The sequence below is a fragment of the Melanerpes formicivorus genome, unplaced genomic scaffold (assembly GCF_026170545.1).
Source record: "Melanerpes formicivorus ecotype bairdi unplaced genomic scaffold, bMelFor1.0.p_v2 SCAF_41, whole genome shotgun sequence".
In the NCBI taxonomy this organism is placed as follows: Eukaryota; Metazoa; Chordata; class Aves; order Piciformes; family Picidae; genus Melanerpes; species Melanerpes formicivorus.
In genome coordinates this window covers 5,810,183-5,830,111 of record NW_027142393.1, presented here as the reverse complement: position 1 = coordinate 5,830,111, position 19,929 = coordinate 5,810,183, and the positions used below count along the sequence as shown (strand labels likewise).

The following is a 19,929-nucleotide window of genomic DNA, read 5'->3' as shown; positions in this document are numbered from 1 at the left end:
CTGGCGGGGGCGGCGCCACGCTGGCGGGGGCGGCGCCACGCTGGCGGGGGCGGCGCCACGCTGGCGGGGGCGGCGCCACGCTGGCGGGGGCGGCGCCACGCTGGCGGGGGCGGCGCCACGCTGGCGGGGGCGGCGCCACGCTGGCGGGGGCGGCGCCACGCTGGCGGGGGCGGCGCCACGCTGGCGGGGGCGGCGCCACGCTGGCGGGGGCGGCGCCACGCTGGCGGGGGCGGCGCCACGCTGGCGGGGGCGGCGCCACGCTGGCGGGGGCGGCGCCACGCTGGCGGGGGCGGCGCCACGCTGGCGGGGGCGGCGCCACGCTGGCGGGGGCGGCGCCACGCTGGCGGGGGCGGCGCCACGCTGGCGGGGGCGGCGCCACGCTGGCGGGGGCGGCGCCACGCTGGCGGGGGCGGCGCCACGCTGGCGGGGGCGGCGCCACGCTGGCGGGGGCGGCGCCACGCTGGCGGGGGCGGCGCCACGCTGGCGGGGGCGGCGCCACGCTGGCGGGGGCGGCGCCACGCTGGCGGGGGCGGCGCCACGCTGGCGGGGGCGGCGCCACGCTGGCGGGGGCGGCGCCACGCTGGCGGGGGCGGCGCCACGCTGGCGGGGGCGGCGCCACGCTGGCGGGGGCGGCGCCACGCTGGCGGGGGCGGCGCCACGCTGGCGGGGGCGGCGCCTGCGTTGTCACCTCACGCTCAGCTTTCCATGGTTTTTATTCCCCTCCAAGACAACACGTTGAGTTCTGAGCAGCTGAGGAGCCCTGGGGAACACCTGTACAGAAATGTTCCTCCAAGAGCTGTCAGAAAAACGTTCGTTCCGCCAGCACTGCCGGCCGTTACACACCGGGTGGCAGCATTGAGCTCCCACGGGGCGGCACACGCCGCGGCACGGCTGCACTGCCGGCCGTTACACACCGGGTGGCAGCATTGAGCTCCCACGGGGCGGCACACGCCGCGGCACGGCTGCACTGCCGGCCGTTACACACCGGGTGGCAGCACTGAGCACCTCCCTGGGCGTGGGCAGCAGCCGGGCCCCCACGTGGCTTTTATTTTCCAATGCTAAAAGCCTTTTAGAAGCAGAGAGGGCAGACAGGGGTCGTTTCCAAAGCTTTCTTACGCACCAGTCACTCCAAGCCCTCCCTCTCCAGCTGCAAACCAGAGGTTTGCCTCCGCCTCGCCTCACCCCAGTACTTACACTTTTACAGATAGTGTGGTCCCCTCGGAGAATTTTCAGCACTTTAGGGGGGGGCCCCCAGCCCTCGCTCACCTGCTCCTCTGCTGCAGCAGCCCCCTGCCCCACGTGGCAGAACCAGCCCACCCACAATCCCCCCACTCCCTTTGATTCACCCCCAAAAAGGCACAAAATAAAGCAAACTGCCCAGCCAGCACCTCCTGCCTTTCACAGCAAGGACTGAACATTGCAGCTTTGGCCAAGACTATCAGCCCAAAGGAAGGCCTGGCCCCTGAGGAGCTAAATGCAAGTGAACTATCTGACACCACCACAGTCCTGTGAATGTTGCAAAGCAGTAGTGCATGCAGTATAATAATTCGAAAGTTAAGGGCTGCTCAAGCTTTACACAAAGTATCCTATTCAGTTTTGGGTTCCACTTAACACAAAGTAAAAGTGTAAAAGGTCAGAGGGAAAGCCAACTCTACCTCTGAACTACAGCAAGAAATACTGGAATCAAGGGGCCCTTTCTTCTGCTACTAATACATGAAGAGAACATGAAAACTGATGGGCTAAACCAACAGGGCAAGATTAGAATAACTAGTAGAGAGAACGGAAGATACAAAGCTTCAACTGCATCTGTTTAGCAACGACTCCTACCAGGTAACTTCCATGCCATAACTTTGCTGAATTCAAACAAGCCAGCTGGTGAAGCGTCTCGCTTACAGGCGGCCGACGAGGAGACGTGCAGAAGGCAGAGGCGAGGGAACAAGTCCTGAGCTTTGCTGCAGGCTGTCCTGCGGCTTCCCCTACCGACTCTTTCCCGTACACCACCGCAGAAGGAGTTGGGTGAATTTTGTCTCAAACCCATTAAACCCTTTGGTGGTTTCAGCTTCCCGAGGATGTGTCGGCACAAGTCCTTGTCGGGGCACCGCAAACAGGGAGAGACAAAGCTCCGAGATCCAGGAAGAGGACGGCTGAGCAGACACTCCTAAAGAGAGAAACTTCATCAGCTGAACCTCACACTTCTCCCAGCTTTGCAACAGCAAAGAACTTTGTGAACAACACAGTGGTGCTCCTAAGGAGGTCACCAGCTTGCAAGTTACAGGAGAAATAAAAACCTTTTTATTACAGAAGCACTGGCAAAAATTTACGGACAGGAACAGCAGACGAGGAAATTCTGCGATTGAGCTAACGATAGACATCGGGCCTAGGATCTGGCTACCCTGACAAAGGATGCCAACAGGACAGAGTGAGGCCTCAGCAGCACCCCCAAAAAGCCCCACAGAGAGCCACAGGCTCTGGCCCGTGCCCCACCTACGGGCCGGCCCTCCTGGCAGCAGCGCAACACCACCTCTTCAGGAGCCCAGGGACTGACCTCAGCCCCCTAAGGGCCAGGCAAGGTTGGTTCCTGTCAGCTGCCTAAAGCAGCCTCCCCAGCCCTGCTTACAGGGACCTTGGGCTGCTGCTGGGGACAGAAGGGGGATGGAGGGCTCCACAACTCGTCACACAGGCCCCGAGTACAAGGCTGTTAAGCTGACAGGGTGCCAAGGGAACAGGCTGCCATGAAGGCACAGACCCAGGCCCTGAACTACAGGGTGGTCACCTTGCCGCAGCAACACGACCCAGCGGCTCCGCTGCGTCCGACGAATAAAAGGAGGAAGTTCCGCAGGAACAGAAGGGAAAACCTTTTCACTGTGTGTGCCAGAGCCCTGGAGCAGGCTGCCCAGAGAGTTAGTGGAGTCTCTGGAGACATTCAAAACCTGCCCCAGGTGATCCTGCACTGGCACAGGGGTTGGACCGGATGCTATTTTGGGGTCCCTTCCAACCCCTAACACTCAGTGATTCTGTGATTAGCTATGCTGGTGACAGAGTCTCACTGAGTGCTCTTTAAAATGTTTTTCTTTTCTTTCAGCCTAGGAGTTTCATATTTAAATAGACCTTCTGCTCTGTCTTCCCCCTTCCTTCTTCCATCTTGCGTCTAAACACTAGGAGAGCTTGATGAGCTGTATCCTGGGCGTCCCAACGTAACACATCTCAACTGCATACATGGATTTTGTAATCTTTTGCCCCATTGCTCGCACAGGGTGGATTAAGTTCATTACTTATAGCTCGTCAGGACAGCTGTTGAAGTGTCCTGTGCAATGCAGGAGGAGTTGAATCCCATAGGAAACCACATTACTGTGCTTTGTCAGCCTGGTTATGGTCAGAAACCTCCTTCATTTTTTTTTCTCTTAAACAGATATATCACATGAGTCCCCAGAATTAATTTGCCTCTTCTCATAATTATTTCTTTAAAACTGTCTTAGAAGTGTCTCTGTCCTTCCCTCTCTCTAGATACTGGCCTCCTGAGCCCACGGCAGACTTGCACAGAGCTACTGCGAGCACCACTCTGCACGGCCTCTGGGGGGCTTTCAAGCACAGGCACCCCAGGAGAATCCAAACCTAACCTTGCAGCTGGCCTTAGAGCTCCTCTTTGGAAAACTGTCGCTGCCAGGGCCCACAAACCAACGTCCTCGGTCGGCAAACCGGATGTAAGGGCTGAAAAGTGTCAACGGAAACCGTAATCGGATGGCCCAGGAAGATCCTGCCGGTCTGAACACACCGGACCTGGAATGCACAAAGAAACTCTGTTAACGACTGTCTGTGCGTCTGCTCATAGCTTGAGGAGTAACAGAGCAGAACCAATTCCCAAAAGGTTTTCACTGCGTTCCCAGGGCAAGTAGAGGCTTGCTCTGGCTGTAGTTAATACCTAGAAATTCCTATCAAAATCTTTGCAGCACAACAAGAAAAAAACCAAACCAACCAAACCACAAACTGCTTTATATTATTAAGTAGGAACTCGAAAGCTTACAGGAACTGTGGGGATTTTTTTATGACAAATTATTCCTTTTCTTTTTTTCAGTGAGCAATTGGGTTTCCAACAGCTCCACATTCTGACACCAAAGCACCCCGCTCCGTGTCAGGGCTTGTGGCTGAGGCCGAATACAAATCTGCAACTGGTCCTCAGGCAAAGCAGTTAAGCTCCCTGAAAAAAAAGGAAAGAAAGCAAGAGTGAGTCAACCATAAAAACAAGACCTAACCAAACCCCCAAAGCCATTTTGTCAGGAAGTCGCCTCCACTATCACCCGCCACATGCTGAAATTCCCTTCCCCTGGGGCTCCTGCTTGGCCCACAGCTGGGGAACATAAAGCAAGGCACAGCCCTGTGGGTACCTGCTGCCCTGGAGCCACCAAAACCGGAGCACCCAGTCACTACCAATCCCACGGCAGACCCAAGATACAACAGGGACTCCATAGAGACTCCAAAACCTCACTGAGAACCCCCCAACTCCTTCAGGACCCCCACAGATTCTCCAACTTAGATGCCCACAAAACCCCTTTGGTTGCACCCAAACCCCCCATCTGAAACACCCAGCTCCACTTTAGGTACCCCCAGATGCTTCCAATGTCCCCAGACCCGCTGGTGGACCAGCCCAGAACCCCCTGACACTATCCCAGACCCTTTCAGGGGGCTCCACACCCCTACTAGATGCCCACAAAACCCCTTCACACGCCAAAAGAAACCTTTACCTGCCTCCAAACCCCATTAGGGGGCCACTTAGCAGCGGGTGGCAGCAACCAAGTCTGTTGCTCTCACCAATTAAACCCTTTGGTGCTCTCAGCTCTCTGACCCTGTGTCAGTGCAAGTCCTTGTCGGCCGGCACCTTCGTGCTGATCCAGGCGGAGAGAGAACTGCCAGGAACACAGCTTCGCCGCTCCGCTTGCGGCACGCCTGCTGCCGAGGGCAGCCTCGTCCGCAGCCTGCCCGAGAGGAACACGGCCCCCGGGGCCGGGGGACACACAAAAGCCTTCCACAAAGGAAACAAGGGAAGTCTCTTGGCCACTCTTCACGTGCCGAGTGCGATTGTCATGCGGAACACACCGCGGCATCTGGAACGAGTTTAAGTCCAGGTCTGTGGCAGCACAGAGGTTCCTGGAATATCCCGGTACATCGATCCACAGGAGGTTGTCTTTCGGTCCCCAGTCTGATGCTTTGCAGCACAGCCATCACACCATTTCTCTCGAGTGCTTTGAACTGACAATTCATGCAGGAGAATAAAACCAAACAGGAGTAAGCAGCTTGGAAAAGAACTTTGATCATCACCGGGCCCAACAAGAGGACACAGTCTCAGGCTGCACCAGGGGAGGTTTAGGCTAGAGGTTAGGAAGAGGTTCTGCACAGAGAGAGTGATGGCCCATTGGAATGGGCTGCCCAGGGAGGTGCTGGAGTCACCATCTTTGGAGGTGTTCAGGAGGAGACTGGATAGGGTGCTTGGTTGCATGGTTTAGTTAATTAGGTGGTGTTGGATGATAGGTTGGACACGATGATCTTGAAGGTCTCTTCCTACTCGGTCTGGTCTATTCTATTCTATTCTATTCCATTCCATTCCAACACCATCTAATCAACTAAACCATGGCACTGAGTGCCTCATCCAGTCTCTTTCTAAACACTTCCAGTGATGGTGACTCCCTGGGCACCACCTCCCTGAGCAGCACGTTCCAAAGGCCAATCTCTCTTTCAAACTGCTCTATTCTATTCTATGAAGACCTTCTTCCTAACATCCAGCCTAAACCTCCCCTGGCACAGCTTGAGACTGTGTCCTCTTGCTCTGGTGCTGCTTGCCTGGGAGAAGGGACCAACCCCCACCTGGCTACAACCAGAACTGAGGGGACTGCAATCTTTGCAGCTTCAGCTTTCCTTCTCTGCTACTTCTTTTTGCAGATGGATTGTTTTTCAAAGGGACTGCTGGACAGCAGAACAGGATGGATGGCTGGGCCCCAAGAGCGGTGGGGAACAGAGTTAAACCCAGCCGGTGGACGGCCGGGCACGAGTGGTGTTCCCCAGGACACCCCTTGTGAGAGAGTGAGTCCAGAGAAGGGCCACAAAGCTGGTGAGGGGTCTGGATAACAAGCCTTACGAGGAGTGGCTGAAGGAACTGGGACTGTTTAATCTGCAGAAGAGGAAGCTGAGGGAATTAAGGTATGGTCTGGCTTCAGCTCTCAACTAGTTCCACGTTGAGCAAGGACAGCTTGTACTCACAGAAGGCACTGGCTGCTTGGGTTCAAGGTTCCTGCAGAGCTCAGGCTATCTCTCTTCATTAGTGAGGTCGTCCTGTCACCTAGGCAGAGAGAAGAAAATGCAGCTATGAAATTAGACCACTGGAATCGTGAGACTCGTTCTGTGTGTGACTCCAGGAGACTCCAAACCTAACCTTGGAGCTGCCCTGAAGAGCTCCTCTTTGGAAAAGTCTCGCTGCCGGGCCCCACAAACCCCACACCCTCTGTCAGCAAACCGGATGTACGAGCTGAAGAGTGTCGACAGAAACTGTACGTGGACAGCTCAGGAAGGTCCTGCCAGTCCCAGCACACCAGTCGTGGAATGATCAAAGAAAGTCCGTTAACAACTGTCTGTGTGTCTGCTCATAGCTTGAGGAGAACCCCCCAACTCCTTCAGGACCCCCCCAGATTCCCCAACTTAGATGCCCACAAAACCCCTTTGGAGGCACCCAAACCCCCCATCTGATACGCTCAGCTCCGTTTTAGGTACCCCCAGACGCTTCTAATGTCCCCAGACCCGCTGGTAGACCAGCCCAGAACCCCCTGACACTATCCCAGACCCTTTCAGGGGGCTCCACACCCCTTCTAGATGCCCACAAAACCCCTTCACACGCCAAAAGAAACCTTTACCTGCCTCCAAACCCCATTTGGGGGCCACTCAGACCCCTTAGCAGCGGGTGGCAGCAACCAAGTCTGTGGCTCTCACCAATTAAACCTGGATGTTAGGAAGAAGGTCTTCATAGAATAGAATAGAGCAGGTTGAAAGAGAGATTGGCCTTTGGAATGTGCTGCCCAGGGAGGTGGTGGAGTCACCATCACTGGAAGTGTTTAGAAAGAGACTGGATGAGGCACTCAGTGCCGTGGTTTAGTTGATTAGATGGTGTTGGAATGGAATGGACCGGACCAGGTTGGAAGAGACCTTCAAGATCATCGTGTCCAACCTATCATCCAACACCACCTAATCAACTAAACCATGCAACCAAGCACCCTATCCAGTCTCCTCCTGAACACCTCCAAAGATGGTGACTCCACCACCTCCCTGGGCAGCCCACTCCAATGGGCAATCACTCTCTCTGTGCAGAACCTCTTCCTAACCTCTAGCCTAAACCTCCCCTGCCACAGCTTGAGACTGTGTCCTCTTGTTCTGCTGCTGCTTGCCTGGAAGAAGAGACCAACCCCCACCTGGCTACAACCTCCCTTCAGGGAGTTGCAGAGAGCAAGAAGGTCTCCCCTGAGCCTCCTCTTCTCCAGGCTAAGCAACCCCAGCTCCCTCAGCCGCTCCTCACAGGCCTGTGCTCCAAACCCCTCCCCAGCTTTGTTGCCCTTCTCCGGACTCCTTCCAGCAACTCAACGTCTTGCTTAAACGGAGGGGCCCAGAACTGGACACGGGACTCAAGGTGTGCCCTAACCAGTGCCAAGTGCAGGGGCAGAATGACCTCCCTGCTCCTGCTGGCCACACTGTTCCCGATATTGGCCAGGTTGCCAGTGGCCTTCTTGGCCACCCGTGCACGCTGCTGGTCACGACCAGAAGACAGGGATCAGAAGAGTCTTTGGCCAAGCTGTAAACCTCTTCCTAACATTCAGCCTAAACCTCCCCTGGCACAGCTTGAGACTGTGTCCTCTTGCTCTGGTGCTGCTTGCCTGGGAGAAGAGACCAACCCCCACCTGGCTACAACCAGAACTGAGGGGACTGCAATCTTTGCAGCTTCAGCTTTCCTTCTCTGCTACTTCTTTTTTCAGATGGATTGTTTTTCAAAGGGACTGCTGGACAGCAGAACAGGATGGATGGCTGGGCCCCAAGAGCGGTGGGGAACGGAGTTAAACCCAGCCGGTGGACGGCCAGGCACGAGTGGTGTTCCCCAGGACACCCCTTGTGAGAGAGTGAGTCCAGAGAAGGGCCACAAAGATGGTGAGGGGTCTGGATAACAAGTCTTATGAGGAGTGGCTGAAGGAACTGGGACTGTTTAATCTGCAGAAGAGGAAGCTAAGGGAATTAAGGCGTGGTCTGGCTTCAGCTCTCAACTAGTTCCACGTTGAGCAAGGACAGCTTGTACTCACAGAAGGCACTGGCTGCTTGGGTTCAAGGTTCCTGCAGAGCTCAGGCTATCTCTCTTCATTAGTGAGGTCGTCCTGTCACCTAGGCAGAGAGAAGAAAATGCAGCTATGAAATTAGACCACTGGAATCGTGAGACTCGTTCTGTGTGAGACTCCAGGAGAATCCAAACCTAACCTTGGAGCTGCCCTGAAGAGCTCCTCATAGCTTGAGGAGTACCAGAGCAGGAACAATTCCCAAAAGGTTTTCACTGCATTCCTAGGGCACTTGAAGGATTGCCCTGGCTGTAGTTAATACCTAGAAATTGCCCTCAAAATCTTTGCAGCACAGCAAGGAAATTGAGGGATGGGAAGGCAATATGTACTTACACGTTAGGCAAGAATTGGCTTTGCAAACTAATCTCTCTAACTGTTGGATATGCACTGAACTTCCTCGAGGCCAAATGAGGACCCCTTTATTTGGGGAAGCCTCAATGAATTGGACTTGGGGGGCATCAGACTGGGTGACTACATCTGAGAGTACCTTCCACAATTGTCAGCATGGGAAAGATAGCTCAGAAAGCCTGGGTCCAAAGTTTGCCTTAAGAAAATATAGTATAGGAATATACTGTTGGCTGTGAGAAAGGGGGGAATTGACGAACAGAAAAGTCTCATTAACAGAACCACAGAGTTGATAAGAATTTTCCGCTTGTTAGCTGAAATGCTGGGACGCAGGGAGGGGGAGAGGGGCTGGCAGACAGCGTGTGGATAGAGAAGGAATAACAGGATTTGTCAGTGATTCACTTCTGTTAGTCTTGGACAAGATGCTCTTTTGTATAAGATAAAGGACACCTGCATGATATGTGTACTTCTGCTCTTTTAGATAGATAAGCTTTGTATAGATAGGCAGCATCTGGACCTCTGTCATTATAGACAGATAACTTTTTGTATAAAAGTTTGCCCAAACCTCTCTGAAGACACACAGCTCTTTTGAAATGATCCTACCTGTGTCAGGCGCCAGAATAGAAGCACGATACAAGAGACTTACTGAGTCTCTTGTGTGTCTTTCTCTAAGTCACTATCAACGCTGTTTGCAGCACAAACCCAAACCCAAACCCAAACCCACCCCGAGACACCCCCAGCTCCCACGGGAGCCTGCAGAGACCTCCCAAAGGGTCCGTCGGAGGTGCCCAGCTGCCTCTCCACGACCCTTGATCCTTTCAGATGGCCCCACCAGAACTTTACATATCCCCAGACCCTTTTAGGTGTCCCCAGACCTCCTCCGTCACCCCCAAAAGCCCTGCCGATGGCCCCAGACCACCTTCAGACGCCGGAAGGAACACACCTGGGAGTCCCGGGCCGGCAGCGACACCGGAAAACGCACTGCGAGCTCCCCGAATGCGCCAGGACGCCTTGCCCCGCCAAAGGACGGCGGTTCGCAGGCACCCTGGGGCCAGAACGGCGTCAGGCGCCGAATCAGGGCTCTCCGCCACCGCTCCGGCTCCAAAGCTGCTCAGCGCGGCGCCCGCCCCCCCGGCCAGAAAAGCGGGGCGCAGCCCGCGAGGAGGGCGCGTGCGCGGGACCGGACCCGCTGCGGCGCGGGCGCCGTATCCATAGCGACCACCGGGACGCTGCCCCCCTGGCGCGAGCAGAGCCGGGCTAGGGCGCAGGCGCCGTATCCATAGCGACCACAGGGACGCTGCCCCCCTGGCGCGAGCAGAGCCGGGCTAGGGCGCAGGCGCTGGACCCATAGCGACGCTCGACTCAAGCTCTCCGCTCTTCCCCTAAGAATTTTCGAGCATTCAGCGCAGTTAGGCTGCAGAAATTAGCTCCCCCGGGGCGGCACACGCCGCGGCACGGCAGCACTGCCGGCCATTACACACAGGGTGGCAGCATTGAGCTCCCACGGGGCGGCACACGCCGCGGCACGGCTGCACTGCCGGCCATTACACACCGGGTGGCAGCATTGAGCTCCCCCGGGGCGGCACACGCCGCGGCACGGCTGCACTGCCGGCCATTACACACCGGGTGGCAGCATTGAGCTCCCACGGGGCGGCACACGCCGCGGCACGGCTGCACTGCCAGCCATTACACACAGGGTTGAGCACTGAGCTCCGCCGGGGCGGCACACGCCGCGGCACGGCTGCACTGCCGGCCATTACACACAGGGGTGAGCACTGAGCTCCCCCGGGGCGGCACACGCCGCGGCACGGCTGCACTGCCGGCCATTACACACCGGGTGGCAGCATTGAGCTCCCACGGGGCCTCTGGGCACGGTTGAGGCAGCAGCCGCCATCCCCGCAGAGCCCCACCGGCCAAGCCCGGACACGCCCCCCCCCCCAAAAGCCCCGCGCTGCCCCGCCGGTGGCCACCCCCCCAGGCCCCGCGCAGCTCCAGCGGCTGCTATAGAGAAACCCCACAAAGCAGCAGAGACTGGCACTGACCTGGGACACAGCAGAAGAGCTCCAACCTCTACCAGCCACGACCCTGCACTGAGCCATTTTAAAGCATCTGGCGCCATGTTGTTGAGGGCGGTGCCATGCTGGGGGGTGGGGTTCAGGCTTGGGGGGGGCGGTGACACGCTGGGGGGGGCGGTGCCACGCGGGAGGGGGGCGGCGCCACGCTGGCGGGGGCGGCGCCACGCTGGCGGGGGCGGCGCCACGCTGGCGGGGGCGGCGCCACGCTGGCGGGGGCGGCGCCACGCTGGCGGGGGCGGCGCCACGCTGGCGGGGGCGGCGCCACGCTGGCGGGGGCGGCGCCACGCTGGCGGGGGCGGCGCCACGCTGGCGGGGGCGGCGCCACGCTGGCGGGGGCGGCGCCACGCTGGCGGGGGCGGCGCCACGCTGGCGGGGGCGGCGCCACGCTGGCGGGGGCGGCGCCACGCTGGCGGGGGCGGCGCCACGCTGGCGGGGGCGGCGCCACGCTGGCGGGGGCGGCGCCACGCTGGCGGGGGCGGCGCCACGCTGGCGGGGGCGGCGCCACGCTGGCGGGGGCGGCGCCACGCTGGCGGGGGCGGCGCCACGCTGGCGGGGGCGGCGCCACGCTGGCGGGGGCGGCGCCACGCTGGCGGGGGCGGCGCCACGCTGGCGGGGGCGGCGCCACGCTGGCGGGGGCGGCGCCACGCTGGCGGGGGCGGCGCCACGCTGGCGGGGGCGGCGCCACGCTGGCGGGGGCGGCGCCACGCTGGCGGGGGCGGCGCCACGCTGGCGGGGGCGGCGCCACGCTGGCGGGGGCGGCGCCACGCTGGCGGGGGCGGCGCCACGCTGGCGGGGGCGGCGCCACGCTGGCGGGGGCGGCGCCACGCTGGCGGGGGCGGCGCCACGCTGGCGGGGGCGGCGCCTGCGTTGTCACCTCACGCTCAGCTTTCCATGGTTTTTATTCCCCTCCAAGACAACACGTTGAGTTCTGAGCAGCTGAGGAGCCCTGGGGAACACCTGTACAGAAATGTTCCTCCAAGAGCTGTCAGAAAAACGTTCGTTCCGCCAGCACTGCCGGCCGTTACACACCGGGTGGCAGCATTGAGCTCCCACGGGGCGGCACACGCCGCGGCACGGCTGCACTGCCGGCCGTTACACACCGGGTGGCAGCATTGAGCTCCCACGGGGCGGCACACGCCGCGGCACGGCTGCACTGCCGGCCGTTACACACCGGGTGGCAGCACTGAGCACCTCCCTGGGCGTGGGCAGCAGCCGGGCCCCCACGTGGCTTTTATTTTCCAATGCTAAAAGCCTTTTAGAAGCAGAGAGGGCAGACAGGGGTCGTTTCCAAAGCTTTCTTACGCACCAGTCACTCCAAGCCCTCCCTCTCCAGCTGCAAACCAGAGGTTTGCCTCCGCCTCGCCTCACCCCAGTACTTACACTTTTACAGATAGTGTGGTCCCCTCGGAGAATTTTCAGCACTTTAGGGGGGGGCCCCCAGCCCTCGCTCACCTGCTCCTCTGCTGCAGCAGCCCCCTGCCCCACGTGGCAGAACCAGCCCACCCACAATCCCCCCACTCCCTTTGATTCACCCCCAAAAAGGCACAAAATAAAGCAAACTGCCCAGCCAGCACCTCCTGCCTTTCACAGCAAGGACTGAACATTGCAGCTTTGGCCAAGACTATCAGCCCAAAGGAAGGCCTGGCCCCTGAGGAGCTAAATGCAAGTGAACTATCTGACACCACCACAGTCCTGTGAATGTTGCAAAGCAGTAGTGCATGCAGTATAATAATTCGAAAGTTAAGGGCTGCTCAAGCTTTACACAAAGTATCCTATTCAGTTTTGGGTTCCACTTAACACAAAGTAAAAGTGTAAAAGGTCAGAGGGAAAGCCAACTCTACCTCTGAACTACAGCAAGAAATACTGGAATCAAGGGGCCCTTTCTTCTGCTACTAATACATGAAGAGAACATGAAAACTGATGGGCTAAACCAACAGGGCAAGATTAGAATAACTAGTAGAGAGAACGGAAGATACAAAGCTTCAACTGCATCTGTTTAGCAACGACTCCTACCAGGTAACTTCCATGCCATAACTTTGCTGAATTCAAACAAGCCAGCTGGCGAAGCGTCTCGCTTACAGGCGGCCGACGAGGAGACGTGCAGAAGGCAGAGGCGAGGGAACAAGTCCTGAGCTTTGCTGCAGGCTGTCCTGCGGCTTCCCCTACCGACTCTTTCCCGTACACCACCGCAGAAGGAGTTGGGTGAATTTTGTCTCAAACCCATTAAACCCTTTGGTGGTTTCAGCTTCCCGAGGATGTGTCGGCACAAGTCCTTGTCGGGGCACCGCAAACAGGGAGAGACAAAGCTCCGAGATCCAGGAAGAGGACGGCTGAGCAGACACTCCTAAAGAGAGAAACTTCATCAGCTGAACCTCACACTTCTCCCAGCTTTGCAACAGCAAAGAACTTTGTGAACAACACAGTGGTGCTCCTAAGGAGGTCACCAGCTTGCAAGTTACAGGAGAAATAAAAACCTTTTTATTACAGAAGCACTGGCAAAAATTTACGGACAGGAACAGCAGACGAGGAAATTCTGCGATTGAGCTAACGATAGACATCGGGCCTAGGATCTGGCTACCCTGACAAAGGATGCCAACAGGACAGAGTGAGGCCTCAGCAGCACCCCCAAAAAGCCCCACAGAGAGCCACAGGCTCTGGCCCGTGCCCCACCTACGGGCCGGCCCTCCTGGCAGCAGCGCAACACCACCTCTTCAGGAGCCCAGGGACTGACCTCAGCCCCCTAAGGGCCAGGCAAGGTTGGTTCCTGTCAGCTGCCTAAAGCAGCCTCCCCAGCCCTGCTTACAGGGACCTTGGGCTGCTGCTGGGGACAGAAGGGGGATGGAGGGCTCCACAACTCGTCACACAGGCCCCGAGTACAAGGCTGTTAAGCTGACAGGGTGCCAAGGGAACAGGCTGCCATGAAGGCACAGACCCAGGCCCTGAACTACAGGGTGGTCACCTTGCCGCAGCAACACGACCCAGCGGCTCCGCTGCGTCCGACGAATAAAAGGAGGAAGTTCCGCAGGAACAGAAGGGAAAACCTTTTCACTGTGTGTGCCAGAGCCCTGGAGCAGGCTGCCCAGAGAGTTAGTGGAGTCTCTGGAGACATTCAAAACCTGCCCCAGGTGATCCTGCACTGGCACAGGGGTTGGACCGGATGCTATTTTGGGGTCCCTTCCAACCCCTAACACTCAGTGATTCTGTGATTAGCTATGCTGGTGACAGAGTCTCACTGAGTGCTCTTTAAAATGTTTTTCTTTTCTTTCAGCCTAGGAGTTTCATATTTAAATAGACCTTCTGCTCTGTCTTCCCCCTTCCTTCTTCCATCTTGCGTCTAAACACTAGGAGAGCTTGATGAGCTGTATCCTGGGCGTCCCAACGTAACACATCTCAACTGCATACATGGATTTTGTAATCTTTTGCCCCATTGCTCGCACAGGGTGGATTAAGTTCATTACTTATAGCTCGTCAGGACAGCTGTTGAAGTGTCCTGTGCAATGCAGGAGGAGTTGAATCCCATAGGAAACCACATTACTGTGCTTTGTCAGCCTGGTTATGGTCAGAAACCTCCTTCATTTTTTTTTTCTCTTAAACAGATATATCACATGAGTCCCCAGAATTAATTTGCCTCTTCTCATAATTATTTCTTTAAAACTGTCTTAGAAGTGTCTCTGTCCTTCCCTCTCTCTAGATACTGGCCTCCTGAGCCCACGGCAGACTTGCACAGAGCTACTGCGAGCACCACTCTGCACGGCCTCTGGGGGGCTTTCAAGCACAGGCACCCCAGGAGAATCCAAACCTAACCTTGCAGCTGGCCTTAGAGCTCCTCTTTGGAAAACTGTCGCTGCCAGGGCCCACAAACCAACGTCCTCGGTCGGCAAACCGGATGTAAGGGCTGAAAAGTGTCAACGGAAACCGTAATCGGATGGCCCAGGAAGATCCTGCCGGTCTGAACACACCGGACCTGGAATGCACAAAGAAACTCTGTTAACGACTGTCTGTGCGTCTGCTCATAGCTTGAGGAGTAACAGAGCAGAACCAATTCCCAAAAGGTTTTCACTGCGTTCCCAGGGCAAGTAGAGGCTTGCTCTGGCTGTAGTTAATACCTAGAAATTCCTATCAAAATCTTTGCAGCACAACAAGAAAAAAACCAAACCAACCAAACCACAAACTGCTTTATATTATTAAGTAGGAACTCGAAAGCTTACAGGAACTGTGGGGATTTTTTTATGACAAATTATTCCTTTTCTTTTTTTCAGTGAGCAATTGGGTTTCCAACAGCTCCACATTCTGACACCAAAGCACCCCGCTCCGTGTCAGGGCTTGTGGCTGAGGCCGAATACAAATCTGCAACTGGTCCTCAGGCAAAGCAGTTAAGCTCCCTGAAAAAAAAGGAAAGAAAGCAAGAGTGAGTCAACCATAAAAACAAGACCTAACCAAACCCCCAAAGCCATTTTGTCAGGAAGTCGCCTCCACTATCACCCGCCACATGCTGAAATTCCCTTCCCCTGGGGCTCCTGCTTGGCCCACAGCTGGGGAACATAAAGCAAGGCACAGCCCTGTGGGTACCTGCTGCCCTGGAGCCACCAAAACCGGAGCACCCAGTCACTACCAATCCCACGGCAGACCCAAGATACAACAGGGACTCCATAGAGACTCCAAAACCTCACTGAGAACCCCCCAACTCCTTCAGGACCCCCACAGATTCTCCAACTTAGATGCCCACAAAACCCCTTTGGTTGCACCCAAACCCCCCATCTGAAACACCCAGCTCCACTTTAGGTACCCCCAGATGCTTCCAATGTCCCCAGACCCGCTGGTGGACCAGCCCAGAACCCCCTGACACTATCCCAGACCCTTTCAGGGGGCTCCACACCCCTACTAGATGCCCACAAAACCCCTTCACACGCCAAAAGAAACCTTTACCTGCCTCCAAACCCCATTAGGGGGCCACTTAGCAGCGGGTGGCAGCAACCAAGTCTGTTGCTCTCACCAATTAAACCCTTTGGTGCTCTCAGCTCTCTGACCCTGTGTCAGTGCAAGTCCTTGTCGGCCGGCACCTTCGTGCTGATCCAGGCGGAGAGAGAACTGCCAGGAACACAGCTTCGCCGCTCCGCTTGCGGCACGCCTGCTGCCGAGGGCAGCCTCGTCCGCAGCCTGCCCGAGAGGAACACGGCCCCCGGGGCCGGGGGACACACAAAAGCCTTCCACAAAGGAAACAAGGGAAGTCTCTTGGCCACTCTTCACGTGCCGAGTGCGATTGTCATGTGGAACACACCGCGGCATCTGGAACGAGTTTAAGTCCAGGTCTATGGCAGCACAGAGGTTCCTGGAATATCCCGGTACATCGATCCACAGGAGGTTGTCTTTCGGTCCCCAGTCTGATGCTTTGCAGCACAGCCATCACACCATTTCTCTCGAGTGCTTTGAACTGACAATTCATGCAGGAGAATAAAACCAAACAGGAGTAAGCAGCTTGGAAAAGAACTTTGATCATCACCGGGCCCAACAAGAGGACACAGTCTCAGGCTGCACCAGGGGAGGTTTAGGCTAGAGGTTAGGAAGAGGTTCTGCACAGAGAGAGTGATGGCCCATTGGAATGGGCTGCCCAGGGAGGTGCTGGAGTCACCATCTTTGGAGGTGTTCAGGAGGAGACTGGATAGGGTGCTTGGTTGCATGGTTTAGTTAATTAGGTGGTGTTGGATGATAGGTTGGACACGATGATCTTGAAGGTCTCTTCCTACTCGGTCTGGTCTATTCTATTCTATTCTATTCCATTCCATTCCAACACCATCTAATCAACTAAACCATGGCACTGAGTGCCTCATCCAGTCTCTTTCTAAACACTTCCAGTGATGGTGACTCCCTGGGCACCACCTCCCTGAGCAGCACGTTCCAAAGGCCAATCTCTCTTTCAAACTGCTCTATTCTATTCTATGAAGACCTTCTTCCTAACATCCAGCCTAAACCTCCCCTGGCACAGCTTGAGACTGTGTCCTCTTGCTCTGGTGCTGCTTGCCTGGGAGAAGGGACCAACCCCCACCTGGCTACAACCAGAACTGAGGGGACTGCAATCTTTGCAGCTTCAGCTTTCCTTCTCTGCTACTTCTTTTTGCAGATGGATTGTTTTTCAAAGGGACTGCTGGACAGCAGAACAGGATGGATGGCTGGGCCCCAAGAGCGGTGGGGAACAGAGTTAAACCCAGCCGGTGGACGGCCGGGCACGAGTGGTGTTCCCCAGGACACCCCTTGTGAGAGAGTGAGTCCAGAGAAGGGCCACAAAGCTGGTGAGGGGTCTGGATAACAAGCCTTACGAGGAGTGGCTGAAGGAACTGGGACTGTTTAATCTGCAGAAGAGGAAGCTGAGGGAATTAAGGTATGGTCTGGCTTCAGCTCTCAACTAGTTCCACGTTGAGCAAGGACAGCTTGTACTCACAGAAGGCACTGGCTGCTTGGGTTCAAGGTTCCTGCAGAGCTCAGGCTATCTCTCTTCATTAGTGAGGTCGTCCTGTCACCTAGGCAGAGAGAAGAAAATGCAGCTATGAAATTAGACCACTGGAATCGTGAGACTCGTTCTGTGTGCGACTCCAGGAGAATCCAAACCTAACCTTGGAGCTGCCCTGAAGAGCTCCTCTTTGGAAAAGTCTCGCTGCCGGGCCCCACAAACCCCACACCCTCTGTCAGCAAACCGGATGTACGAGCTGAAGAGTGTCGACAGAAACTGTACGTGGACAGCTCAGGAAGGTCCTGCCAGTCCCAGCACACCAGACCTGGAATGATCAAAGAAAGTCCGTTAACAGCTGTCTGTGTGTCTGCTCATAGCTTGAGGAGAACCCCCCAACTCCTTCAGGACCCCCCCAGATTCCCCAACTTAGATGCCCACAAAACCCCTTTGGAGGCACCCAAACCCCCCATCTGATACGCTCAGCTCCGTTTTAGGTACCCCCAGACGCTTCTAATGTCCCCAGACCCGCTGGTAGACCAGCCCAGAACCCCCTGACACTATCCCAGACCCTTTCAGGGGGCTCCACACCCCTTCTAGATGCCCACAAAACCCCTTCACACACCAAAAGAAACCTTTACCTGCCTCCAAACCCCATTTGGGGGCCACTCAGACCCCTTAGCAGCGGGTGGCAGCAACCAAGTCTGTGGCTCTCACCAATTAAACCTGGATGTTAGGAAGAAGGTCTTCATAGAATAGAATAGAGCAGGGTGAAAGAGAGATTGGCCTTTGGAATGTGCTGCCCAGGGAGGTGGTGGAGTCACCATCACTGGAAGTGTTTAGAAAGAGACTGGATGAGGCACTCAGTGCCGTGGTTTAGTTGATTAGATGGTGTTGGAATGGAATGGACCGGACCAGGTTGGAAGAGACCTTCAAGATCATCGTGTCCAACCTATCATCCAACACCACCTAATCAACTAAACCATGCAACCAAGCACCCTATCCAGTCTCCTCCTGAACACCTCCAAAGATGGTGACTCCACCACCTCCCTGGGCAGCCCACTCCAATGGGCAATCACTCTCTCTGTGCAGAACCTCTTCCTAACCTCTAGCCTAAACCTCCCCTGCCACAGCTTGAGACTGTGTCCTCTTGTTCTGCTGCTGCTTGCCTGGAAGAAGAGACCAACCCCCACCTGGCTACAACCTCCCTTCAGGGAGTTGCAGAGAGCAAGAAGGTCTCCCCTGAGCCTCCTCTTCTCCAGGCTAAGCAACCCCAGCTCCCTCAGCCGCTCCTCACAGGCCTGTGCTCCAAACCCCTCCCCAGCTTTGTTGCCCTTCTCCGGACTCCTTCCAGCAACTCAACGTCTTGCTTAAACGGAGGGGCCCAGAACTGGACACGGGACTCAAGGTGTGCCCTAACCAGTGCCAAGTGCAGGGGCAGAATGACCTCCCTGCTCCTGCTGGCCACACTGTTCCCGATATTGGCCAGGTTGCCAGTGGCCTTCTTGGCCACCCATGCACGCTGCTGGTCACGACCAGAAGACAGGGATCAGAAGAGTCTTTGGCCAAGCTGTAAACCTCTTCCTAACATTCAGCCTAAACCTCCCCTGGCACAGCTTGAGACTGTGTCCTCTTGCTCTGGTGCTGCTTGCCTGGGAGAAGAGACCAACCCCCACCTGGCTACAACCAGAACTGAGGGGACTGCAATCTTTGCAGCTTCAGCTTTCCTTCTCTGCTACTTCTTTTTTCAGATGGATTGTTTTTCAAAGGGACTGCTGGACAGCAGAACAGGATGGATGGCTGGGCCCCAAGAGCGGTGGGGAACAGAGTTAAACCCAGCCGGTGGACGGCCGGGCACGAGTGGTGTTCCCCAGGACACCCCTTGTGAGAGAGTGAGTCCAGAGAAGGGCCACAAAGCTGGTGAGGGGTCTGGATAACAAGCCTTACGAGGAGTGGCTGAAGGAACTGGGACTGTTTAATCTGCAGAAGAGGAAGCTGAGGGAATTAAGGTATGGTCTGGCTTCAGCTCTCAACTAGTTCCACGTTGAGCAAGGACAGCTTGTACTCACAGAAGGCACTGGCTGCTTGGGTTCAAGGTTCCTGCAGAGCTCAGGCTATCTCTCTTCATTAGTGAGGTCGTCCTGTCACCTAGGCAGAGAGAAGAAAATGCAGCTATGAAATTAGACCACTGGAATCGTGAGACTCGTTCTGTGTGCGACTCCAGGAGAATCCAAACCTAACCTTGGAGCTGCCCTGAAGAGCTCCTCTTTGGAAAAGTCTCGCTGCCGGGCCCCACAAACCCCACACCCTCTGTCAGCAAACCGGATGTACGAGCTGAAGAGTGTCGACAGAAACTGTACGTGGACAGCTCAGGAAGGTCCTGCCAGTCCCAGCACACCAGTCCTGGAATGATCAAAGAAAGTCCGTTAACAGCTGTCTGTGTGTCTGCTCATAGCTTGAGGAGAACCCCCCAACTCCTTCAGGACCCCCCCAGATTCCCCAACTTAGATGCCCACAAAACCCCTTTGGAGGCACCCAAACCCCCCATCTGATACGCTCAGCTCCATTTTAGGTACCCCCAGACGCTTCTAATGTCCCCAGACCCGCTGGTAGACCAGCCCAGAACCCCCTGACACTATCCCAGACCCTTTCAGGGGGCTCCACACCCCTTCTAGATGCCCACAAAACCCCTTCACACACCAAAAGAAACCTT

General features: G+C 56.5%; 2 long non-coding RNA genes across 2 annotated transcripts; both read right to left on the bottom strand.

The window, feature by feature from the left end:
* Positions 1–1,094: 1,094 nt before the first annotated feature.
* LOC137451318 (uncharacterized) lies at positions 1,095–6,539 on the bottom strand. Its single transcript, XR_010989782.1, has 6 exons — positions 6,422–6,539; positions 6,250–6,328; positions 4,740–5,244; positions 4,022–4,195; positions 3,618–3,777; positions 1,095–2,158 (listed from the first exon to the last, which is right to left on the bottom strand). It is a non-coding gene; the product is annotated as an uncharacterized lncRNA (long non-coding RNA).
* Positions 6,540–12,054: 5,515 nt separating this feature from the next.
* On the bottom strand, positions 12,055–19,569 carry LOC137451315 (uncharacterized). The gene is made up of 8 exons (XR_010989778.1): positions 19,458–19,569; positions 19,286–19,364; positions 17,383–17,544; positions 17,211–17,289; positions 15,701–16,205; positions 14,983–15,156; positions 14,579–14,738; positions 12,055–13,118 (listed from the first exon to the last, which is right to left on the bottom strand). It is a non-coding gene; the product is annotated as an uncharacterized lncRNA (long non-coding RNA).
* Positions 19,570–19,929: the final 360 nt, after the last annotated feature.